The sequence below is a fragment of the Pan troglodytes genome, chromosome 3 (assembly GCF_028858775.2).
Source record: "Pan troglodytes isolate AG18354 chromosome 3, NHGRI_mPanTro3-v2.0_pri, whole genome shotgun sequence".
Classification (NCBI taxonomy): domain Eukaryota; kingdom Metazoa; phylum Chordata; class Mammalia; order Primates; family Hominidae; genus Pan; species Pan troglodytes.
The window spans coordinates 103,338,551-103,350,742 of NC_072401.2; the positions used below are offsets into that span (position 1 = coordinate 103,338,551).

Consider the following 12,192-nt stretch of genomic DNA (forward strand, 5'->3'; position numbering starts at 1 on the left):
TTGCTTATTAGTAAAAAGGTATCTTTGTTTTGCACATATTTATCCTTTGCATATTTTACTTTACACATATTGAAATATTATTTTCATTTTCATGTCAGGTACACTTCTGTTTTTATTCAATTGCATGTATTATTCAATCTTTGATTTGCTGCCTGCAAATATTTGATACAATGTAAAGCCAAATGGGTTTTGAATTAGGAAAGGTACGGACTTAGGGAACTCTCATCGTGAAGAACTTCTCCCTGTGCTTCTGTTAATAGTTCCCTGAAAGGTTAATTTCTTCATTGAATTAAAGCTTAGATGTTAGCAGTTGCCTCCCTTAATGAATTCTTCAGGAGATTCTTCCCATCGAGAGATACTGGAAAGTCTCCTGCCTTTCAGAAATGCTTTTAGGTCCCTATCTTTCTCAAAAGCTTAATGGAAACCTTCTTTTCTCTTCACCAGCTCCTATTGATAAGAGGTACAAGTGCATCTAGTCTCTAAGCTTTACCATACATCAGTGTTATCTAAGATACTTCCTTGCTACAAACTTTCAGTGGCTTACTGGATAAGAAGGTTCAAACTTCTTTGAATGTCACACAGACTGCAGGTTCCCAAGTGTTTTCCAGAATCAACTCCTTTCACAGGCGCATCTTTTCCATGTCTTCTTAACTCTATGATTGCTATGTTCTAGCCACTCTTTTAGAGCATATTATGCTCTTTTCTTCAGCCCTCTCCCTTCTTTAATGCATGAACACTGTGTTTTTCATGTTTGCATGCCCAGTATCTTTCACACAACTAGTTCCTGATACAAGGGGGCAACTAATATTTGTTGCTTAAAAAGTGGGGAAAACACAAACAGTTGCTTTTTACAGTGCTAATTGAATAGATAAGTGAAAACTTATAGAACAGGAATTTAAATAAAGATAGAAAGTGAGAGGAAGGGGTAGAGCAAATTGGCAGAATAGAAGGCTCTACCAATTGTCCCCCTGCAAGGATTTATCAACTGTCTATATAAGAAAACCACCTTCATAAGAACAAAAAATCAGGTGAGCACTTAAAGAATCTAGTTTAACGTTATATCACTGAAAGAGGCACTGAAGAGGTAGGAAAAAATCTTGAGTCAACAATGCCAACCTTCACTAATCCTCTGGGAGCAGGTGTGGTGCAGAGACTGTTTCTGTGTGTTGGGGAGAGGGAGAGCACAGAAATTATGAGGCATTGAACCCTGAGCTGCCCTATTATAACAGAAAATAAAACAGGACCAAACTCAGCTGACGTTCACTGTATTAATCCATTCTCACACTGCTATAAAGAACTACCTGATACTGGGTAATTTATAAAGAAAAGAGGTTTAATTGACTCACAGTTCTTGTGGCGGGAGAGGCCTCAGGAAACTTACAATCATGGTGGAAGATGAAGGGGAAGCAAGGTACATTTTACATGTTGGCAGGAGGTGGTTGGGGGGACTGCCACACATTTTTAAACCATCAGATCTCATTAGAACTCACTCACTATCATGGGAACAGCATGTAGGAGAAACCACCCCCATGATCCAATCACCTCCCACCAGGGTCCCTCCCTAGATACATGGGGATTACAATTCAAGATGAGATTTGGGTGGGGACACAGAGCTAAACCGTATAACCCACTTGTGGAGAGAGCATGTAAACCAGCCCTAGCCAGAGAATTATTGATTCCAGCACTCTGAAGTTGAGTTCCTGCAAGCCTTTCCACTACTGGCTAAAGTGGTCTGTGGCACAAAATAAACTTGAAAGGCAATCTAGGCCAAAAGGATTGCAACTCCTAGGCAACTCCTAGTGCTCAACTGTGCCCAGTGACAGTGGACTTGGGGGCACACAACCCAGTGAAACACAAGCTGGAGTGGCTAAAGGAGTGACGGTATCACCCCTCTCCTAACCCCAGACTCAAAAGCTCATGGCTCCAAAAGAGACCCCTTCCCTCTGCTTTAGGAAAGGAATGGAAGAGTGGGGAGGACTTTGTGTGGCATATAGGATACCAGCTCAGCCACAACAGGATAGGACACTGGTCAGAATAGGGAACCCACTGCCTTGAAGGAAAGGATCCAGTCCTGGAAGCATTCATCACCTGCTAACTGAAGAGCCCTTGGCCCTGAATAAACAGCAGTGATATCCAGGTACTACATCAAGGGCCTTGGGTGAGACTTGCTGGCTTCAGGTGAGACTCATCACATTCCCAGCTGTAGTGGCTAAGAGGGAAGACTTTCTATGCTTGAGGAAAGTGAGGGAAAAGTAAAGGGAACCTTGTCTATCCCCAGGTCCAGGTGGCACAGAACAGAGGGAGGCTTTGTTTGGGCCAAAGTAAGGGAAGAGAATAAGAGTCTCTGCCTGGTAATCCAGAGAATTCCTCCAGTTCTTGTCCAAGACCATCAAGGCAGTACCTCTATGAGTCTGGAAGAACTACAATGTTACTAGGCTTAGGATGCCCCCTAAAACAGATACAGCTTAGATCACAACACACAAGTCTTTTTAAAATCTGGAAACCCTTCCCAAGAAGGATGGATATAAACAAGCCCAGATTGAGAAGGCTTCAATAAATACCTAACTCTTCAATGCCCAGACATAGGCAAACATCTATAAATATCAACACCCTCTAGGAAAATATGACCTCACCAAATGAACTAAATAAGGCACCAGGGACTAATCATGAAGAAACATAGATATGTGACCTTTCAAAGAACTCAAAATAGCTGTTTTGAGGAAACTCAAAGAAATTCAAGGAACACAGAGAGGGAGTTAAGAATTCTGTCAGAGAAATTTAATAAATAGATTCAAATAATGAAAAAGAGTAAGGAGAAATTCTGGAGCTGAAAAATGAAGTTGGCATAATGAAGAATGCCTCAGAGTCTTTTAATAGCAGAATTGGTCATGCAGAAGAAAGAACTAGTGAGCTTGAAGACAGGATATTTGAAAATATGCAGTCAGAGGAGAAAAAGAAAAAAAAAAGAAACCATCAAGCACACTTATGGGATCTGGAAAATAGTCCCAAATGGGCAAATCTAGGGGTTAGTGGCCTTAAGGAGGAGGTAAAGAAAGATACAGGGGTAGAAAGTTTATTCAAAGGGGTAATAACAGATAATTTCCCAACCTAGAGAAAGATATCAATGTCCAAACATGAGAAAGTTATAGAACAGCAAGCAGATTTAACCCAAAGAAGACTACCTCAAGGCATTTAATTCACAAACTCCCTAAGGTTAAAGATGAGTCCTTCAATCAGAAAGAAAAGGATGTCTGTGAGCAATAAGAAAACATCTGAAGGTACAAAACTTACTAGTAATAGTAAGTACACAGAGAAACACAGAGAACTGTAACACTGTAAGTGTGGTGTGTAAACTACTCTTATTTCAATTAGAAAGAGTAAGCGATGAATCAATCAAAAATAGTAACTACAACAACTTTTTAAGACATAGTCTGATAAGATATAAATAGAAACAACAAAAAGTTTAAAAGCAGGGGATGAACTTAAGGTGTAGATCCTGTATTAGTTTTATTTTTGCTTGTATGTTTGTTAGTATTAAATTATTATTGGCTTAAAATAATGGGGTATAAAATAATATTTGCTTTGGGAGGCAGAGGTGGGCAGATCACTATAGGTCAGGAGTTTGAGTCCAGCCTGGCCATCATGGTGAAACTCCATCTCTACTAAAAATACAAAAATTAGCCAGGCATGGTGGCGGGTGCCTGTAATCCCAGCTACTTGGGAGGCTGAGGCAGGAGACTTGCTTGAACCCAGGAGGCAGAGGTTGCAGTGAGCCAAGATTGCGCCACTGCACTCCAGCCTGGGTGACCAAGCAAGACTCTGTCTCTAAATAAATAAATAAAATAGTACTTTCAATCCTCTTGGTTACTTCAAACCAAAATAAATACAATGGGCACACAAAACAAATACAAAACAAGAAACTAAATTATATCACAGAGGAAATTACTTTCACTAAAAGGAAGAGAGACAAAAAGAAAGAAGGACAAAAAGGCCACAAAACAACCAAAAAAACAAATATCAAAATAGCAGGATTAAGTCCTCACTTATCAGTAAAAACCTTAAATGTAAATGGACTAAACTCTTCAATCAAAAGACAGAATGGCTGAATGGATTAAAAACAAAAAAAAAGACCTAGTGATCTGTTGACTACAAGAAATGCACTCTATAAAGACACACATAGACTGAAAATGAAAGGATGAAAAAAGATATCCCATGCCAATGGAAACCAAAAAAGAGCAGGGGTAGTTACACTGATAACAGAGAAAATAGATTTCAAGGCAAAAACTATGATAAGAGACAGAAAAGTTCACTGTATAATGATAAAGGATTCAATTCGGTAACAGTATATGACAATTTTAAATATATATTTACCCAACACTGGAGCAACCAGATATAAAATCAAATATTACTAGACCTAAGGAGAGAAATAGGCCTCAATATAATAATAGCTTGAGACTCCAACACCTCAATTTCAGCATCGGACAGATATTCCACACAGAAAATGAACAAAGAAGCATTGGACTTAATCTGCACTATACCAAATGGACTTAATAAATATTTACAGAACGTTTCATTCAAGAGCTGTAGAATACACATTCTTTTCCTCAGCACATGACCATTCTCAAAAATAGACCATATGTTAGGTCACAAAACAAGTTTTAGAGCAGTCAAAAATTTGAGATAGTATCAAACATTTTCTGTGACCACAATGGAGTAAAATTAGAAATCAATAACAAGAGGAAATTTGAAAACTTACAAATACATGGAAATTAAACAATATGCTTTTGAATGGCCAGTGGATCAATAAGGACATTAAGAAGGAAACTGAAAAATGTATTGAAACAAATGATATGGCAGTACAACATACCAAAATCTATGAGATACAGCAAAAGCAGTACTAAGAGGGAAGTTTATATCTATAAGTGCCTATGTCAAAAAAAAAAGAAAAGAAAAACGTTAAATAAACAATGTACCGATACATCTTAAAGAACTAGAAAAGCAAGAACAAACCAAACCCAAAATTAGTAGAAGAAAAGAAGTAATAAAGATCAGAGCAGAAATAAATGAAAATTGAAATGAAGAAAACAATATAAAAGATCAATGAAAAAGTTTTCTTTTGAGAAGTTAAGCAAAATTGACAAACCTTTAGCAAAACTAGCTAACGGTAAAGAGAGAAGATACTAATAAATAAAATCAGAGGTGAAAAATGAGACATTACAACCAATACCTAGAAATCCAAAGGATCGTTAGTGGCTACTGTGAGCAACTATATACCAACAAAGTGGAAAATCTAGAAGAAATGCACAAAGTCCTAGATACACACAAACTACCAAGATTGAACCATGAAGAAAACCAAAACCTTAACAGACCAATAACAAGTAACTAAATTGAAGCCTAAAAAGTCTCAGTAAAGAAAAGCTTGTGACTCAGTGGCTTCACAGCTGAATTATAGCAAATACTTAAAGAAGGTTGAATACTAATCCTAATCAAACTATTCTGAAAAATAGAGGGGGAAGGAACAGTTCCAAACTAATTCTACGAGCCCTGTATTACCCTAATCCAGACAAACACACATCAAAAAAAAGAAAACTACAGGCCAATATCTTTGATGAATATTGATGCAAAAATCCTCAACAAAATACTAGCAAACTGAATTCAGCAATACATTAGAAAGATCATTCATCATGACTAAATGGGATTTATTCTTGGGATGTAAGGATGTTTCAAACTATGCAAATAAACCAATGTGATATATCATATCAACAGAATGAAGGACAAAAACCATATGATCATTTCAATTGATGCTGAAAAAGTATTTGGTAAAATTCAACATCCTTTCATGGTAAAGGCCCTCCAAAAACTGGGGATAGGAGGAACATACCTTGACATAGAAAAGCCATGTATGACAAACCTACAGCTACTATCATACTGAATGGGTAAAAACTCAAATACTTTTCTCTAAGATCTGGAAGATGACAAAGATGCCCACTTTCACCATTGTTATTCAACATAGTACTGAAAGTCCTAGCTAGAGCAATAAGAGAAAAGAAATAAATAAAGGCATCCAAACTGGAAAGGAAGAAGTCAAATTATCCTTGTTTGCAGATGAAATAATCTTATATTTGGAAAAAAACTAAAGACTTCACCAAAAACTATTAGAACTGATAAACAAATTCAGTAAAGTTGCAGGACATAAAATCAGCATACAAAAAACAATGATATTTCTGTATGCCAACAGTGAACAATCTGAACAAGAAATAAAAAAATAGTCCCATTTACTGTAGCCACAAATAAAATTAAGTACCTAGGAATTAACCAAAAAAGTGAAAGATATCTATAATTAAAACTATAAAACACTGATGAAATAAAATGAAGAGATGAAAAAATAAAAAGACAGTTCGTGCTCATGGATTGGAAGAACCTATGTTAGTATGTCCATACTACACAAAGCAATCTACAGATTCAATGCAATCCTATCAAAATACCAATCACATTCTTTACAGAAATAGAAAAAAAAACTATCCTAAAGTTTATATGAAACCACGAAAGACTCAGAATAGCCAAAGCAACTCTAAGCAAAAGAAATTGGATGAATAACATTACCTAACTTCAAACATACTACAGAGCTATAGTAACACAAAACAGCATGATATTGGCGTTAAAACAGGTACATAGACCAAAGCAACAGAATAGAGAACTCATAAACAAATCCAAACACCTACAGTGAACTCATTTTCGACAAAGGTGTCAAGAACACACAGTGGGGAAAAGACACTCTGTTCAGTGAATAGTGCTGGGAAAATTGCATATCCATATTGGAAGAGTGAAACTAGACCCATATTTCTCACCGCATACAAAAATCAAATCAAAATGGATTAGAGACTTAAATCTAAGACCTCATACTCTGAAACTACTGAAAGAAAACATTGGAACAACTCTCCAGGACATTGGTTTGGGCAAAAATTTCTTGACAAATATCCGACAAGCACAGGCAACCAAAGCAAAAACGGACAAATATGATAATATTGAGTTAAAAAGTTTCTGCACAGCAAAGGAAACAATCAACAAGGTGAAGAGACTAGTCACAGAATTGGAGAAAATATTTGCAAACTACCTATCTAACAAGGGATTAATAACCAGGATATATAAGGAGCTCAAACAACCCTATGGAAAAAAAAATCTAGTAATCCAGTTTAAAAAAACAAGGGCAAAAAATCTAAATAGACATTTCTCAAAAGAAGACATACAGATGGCAAACAGGCATACAAAAAGGTGCTTAACATCATTAATCATTAGAGAAGTGCAAATCAAAACTACCATGAGATATCATCTCACCCCAGTTAAAATAGCTTGTATTCCAAAAGACAGGCAATAACAAATGCTGGTGAGAATGTGGAGAAAACTGTTTGTCGGAAAGTAAATTAGTACAACCACTATGGAGAATAGTTTGGAGGTTCCTGAAGAAACTAAAAGTCAAGCCACCATGTGATCCAGTAATCCCACTGCTGGGTATATACCCAAAAGAAAGGAAATCAGTATATCAAAGAGATATCTGCACTCCCATGTTTGTTGCAGCACTGTTCAAAATAGCCAAAATTTGGAAGCAACCTAAGTGTCCATCAACAAATGAGTGGATAAAGCAAATGTCATACTTATACACAAGGGAGTACTATTCAGCCACGAAATAGAATGAGATCCTCTCATTTGCAACAACATGGATAGAACTGGAGGACGGTATGCTTAGTGAATTAAATCAGGCACAGAAAGACAAACATCGCATGTTCTCATTTATATGTGTTGATTTAATAGTCAAAACAATTGAACTCATGGAGCTAGAGAGTAGAAGGATGGTTACCAGAGGCTGGAATGGTTAGTGGGGGTTTGGGTGGGGGAGGTGGGGATGATTAATGGGTCCAAAAAAAAAGAAGAATGAATAAGACCTAATATTTGATAACACAACAGAGTGATTTTAGTCAATAGTAATTTCGTTGTACATTTTAGAGTAACTAAAAAGGTGTCATGGGATTGTTTGTAACACAAAGGATAAATGCTTGAGGGGATGGATACCCCATTTTACACGATGTGATTATTACACGTTGTATACCTGTATCAAAACATCTCATGTCCCCCATAAATATATATCCCTAATATGTACCCACAGAAATCAAAATTTAAAATTTAAAAAACAAAACAAAAAAAGAAAGTGAAATGAAAGCTGCCCTCTTAAAATACTTTGTTTTTTATTTATGAAATTGAATAAATGATCTGATGCTTAAGAAAGTGTTGAACTCTAAGAAGTGTCAGGTACTAGAAAAATTAAGAACTTATTCTGTACACTTTTCTTCATTTTCTACCTTAGTAATACACCATGTTAATACATTTCTTTACTGACTTTTAACAGCATACAATTCTAGTCCTACCTTTAAGGAAATATTTGCTATTCAAAAAGGCCTGAGATAGTACCACTCTTTCAAAAGACTGCATATTGTTTTTCCTTTAATGGAAAGTGGCTGCATGGCATAGGTGCATTAGTTCTGAATGAGGCAGGAGCAAGAGTTAGATTCTTTTACTAAATCAGCAGTCACATACTTCATGGAAGCTCTGTTTCCTTAGGGCTAAAGGAATGTCCCTATGTGTACAGTGAAGATGCTAGAATATATTATCACCAAGATCACTTTCAACTCAAGTATTCCATAATTCTATGCCAAAAAAAATCTTAGATTGGGAATTACAACCACTCTCTATTCTGGAAGATCGACTTACAAATATGTGGGCACTCTGTGTATGCTTTATTTCACTTTTATTTGCATTTGTTCTTAGCTGTCCATCCAAAGGAGAAGCAAATCGTTCAAGTTCTGTGTATCTTCCATCACTTTTATTACTTGTTCCATATTCCTGATGGAAGGTTTGAGATGAGTGGAGAAAGAGCAGTCAATAAAATGCAATTTGGTGATTTACTTCTGGATTCACTTTTTCATATTATTTGTGTCCCTTATTAGAATGGATCAATAAGAATAAGGCATATCTATTGAAGCTTGTATTTTACTGATAACATAAGTGACATTTCTTTTGTGCTGCATTTCCACCTGTAATAATAGTCAAAGGAAAATAATTCCAAATTGGGGTAGTTCAGATTTAATGATTATATTCACTTCAGTTACAAATCATTGAACTAAACAGAAGCATACCACTTAGTACACTCATGCATTTATTAAAAAATAATAAATTGGTTAAATTTAACAGCAGATATACTAGCTGTTGTGAGAAGACAATGTGTATTTCTGAGTACAATTACTTAGCCATTAATACAACCTTAATATTGATTCTCTACAATTTTTTAAATCTTATAAGTCATCTTAGTCTATTTTCATAGTTATTGCCCCAATATGTTATAACTTATATTTAGCTACTGTTAAGAATATATTTCACTAATGACTTATTATAGTTTCTTATCACTCAGTGACAATGAATACTCTTCATTTTTTATTTATCCCAAACTAAAGCATCTTCATGCTTCTTATGTGGCCCTGTCTCATTGGCTGAGGTTGGCTTTGATCACCCGTGCAGAGGATGACTGTTTGCTGATGTGAGTGCTGCCTGTAACCAACCCCATTCAAGGGAAGGCTCTGGTTTTTACTACCTGCTTTTGTAGAGTGTTCATGTCTTAAACCAGAAGAAACGTTTTAAAACAATCCAGAAAAACAAAGCACAAGTCAAACACAGTTAATAATGTTTCTTTACAACTACTATTCCATAATAAGATAATTAGAGAAAATTAGACGATCTGCTTCTGATAGGAACAAACCTCAAATCATCAATAACTCTTTGGAAATTAGAAGACTGAAAAATTCCCGGGCCAAAAATATGCTTGCTTGTATTTTCTAAAAGTCACCATGCAATCTTGTGGGCCTCTGTACTAATAACAGTTATAGTACAGTATCAATAATAAGATAAAGAAATAAAGTAGATATGTAATTTGGAAACTCTAAACTCTCTTTGGAATTCTTAAATTATGCTTTTACAGTAAACCAAATCAAGACATGGGAAATAAGTAAAAGAAGTATTTGAAAAGGAAAATGTAACTTCTAAGAATGCTTCCCCACCAATTACCTATAGTTCAGCCATTTAATTTTGTTAACCTTGGTACCTTAGGTAGCAAAACACAAACGAGTATACATCAGTTATGCTCAAGTCTTTCCTAATAAATCCAATGGACTTTTTTTGTGTCAATTTAACTTGAGTTTTCAGCAGCAATTAACACCATTGACCAAAGTTACTGTCCTGATTCAATTTTTTTTGTTTTCTTCGCTTCCATGAGCCATCTTTTCCTGGTTTTCCTCTCACTTCCGTGGTGCTTCCTTCTCAATATTCTTTGTAGTTTCTTCATTCTGTTACCTATAAAATAAAGTTACTAATTGATCAAGTTTTGATTCTTAGACTCTCTTTATTCCTTGATAAATATTCCCTCTACATGTTATCTCATTGATTCTTAAGATATATTTCAAATGTGGTTTCCCTTTAAACCCCATTTTTTCAGTGCTCTCTAACTCAGGAAATGCATCTTCATCAGTCCAGTTTAAAAACCGCAAACATAAGAGTCTTCTTAATATCTTCTTACATACTTACTCTACAAATTCAATCCATACTAATACATATCAATGTTACTTACTAAATATTGGTCACCTCTCTTCATATCTCAACAGTTCTGACACTTTAGTCCGTCGATTTTTCTTTTGCCTAAACTACTATAATAGTCTCCTTATTGGTCCTCCACCTTAAGTTCTTGCACACCTCCTACTATCTCAAATTCATAGTCTGGGAGGTTTTTGTTTGTTTGTTTGTTTTGTTTTGTTTTTTTTCTGAGACGTAGTTTCACTCTTGTCACTCAGGCTGGAGTGCAGTGGCGCGATCTGGGTTCACTGCAACCTCCGCGCCCTCTCCCCTTCTGGTTCAAGCGATTCTCCTGCCTCAGCCTCCTGAGTAGCTGGGGTTACAGGCGCCTGCCTCCACGCCCGGCTAATTTTTGTATTCTTAATAGAGACGGGGTTTCGCCATGTTGGCAGGCTAGTCTGGAACGCCTGACCTCAGGTGATCCACCGACCTCGGCTTCCCAAAGTGCTGGGATTACAGCCGTGAGCCACCGCACCCAGCCTGGGAGGTTCTTTTAAAAACAAAGTTCTCAGCATGTAATTCTGCTCCAACATTTCAATGGATTCCAATTTTGGGGTGAATTAAAATATTGGACATGAGCCATGTAGCCCTGCAGAGACTGTCCCTTCTTCTTCTCTCCAGTTTAATCTCACTTTTCTACCTCTCCCTGTGCATTCCAGGCACAGTTGTCTGCTTATTTCCTGGACCATGCCATGCAGTCTACTACAGGGAACTTTGCATGTGCTCCTCTATCTAACTGAAGTACTTTTCCAGTTCCCCCTTTATTCTCACTACTTTCACCTAGTTAATTCTAATTGCTCCTCTAAATTCTTTATTCTAGTATCTCTTCCTCAGTGAATCCTTCCCTCATCTTATACAACTCCCTGTATATCTCTTTGTAAAACTGATCACATTCTAATTTGACATCTATGTGTGTGACATGTCTCAAATTAATGCCTGCCTTTCATTACCACGGTCAATAAGGGCAAAGATACTATCTACAGTTGTGCATTGGCTAACAATGGGAACATGTTCTGAGAAATGCATTGTTAAGCAATTTCATCATTGTGCAAACACCATGTACAAACATCACTCAGTGTACTTATCCAAACCTAGGCTAGGAGTATAGCCTGCTACACACCTAGGCCTAGTATAGCCTGTTGCTCCTAGACCTCAAATGTGTATAGAACATTAATGTACTGAATAGTGTAGGCAACTATAACACAATAGGAAGTAGTTGTATATCTGAACATATCTAAGCATAGAAAATACAATTAAAATGTAATATAAAATATTTTTAAAAAGTGCATCCATAGGCAGCTCTATTATAATTTGGGACCACTGTTGTATATGAGGTCTGTCATTGACCAAAATATTCTTATGCATTACAAGGCTGTATTTAGTTCTCTGTTTTATCTCCAGGACCAAGGGTACTGTAAGACACATGGCTGCTCAATAAATATTTTGTTGGGCAAATAGGAGGTGAAAAAATGTTATACATTAAGTTTCCCACCCAGTTTCAAGTGATCCACTTATTAGAGC

The 12,192-nt window shown here is 36.4% G+C and overlaps 1 protein-coding gene across 7 annotated transcripts in view; it reads left to right on the forward strand.

Annotated features, from left to right (window-relative positions):
* Positions 1 to 12,192, forward strand: part of BANK1 (B cell scaffold protein with ankyrin repeats 1) — a 289,987-nt gene that overhangs the window by 82,687 nt on the left and 195,108 nt on the right.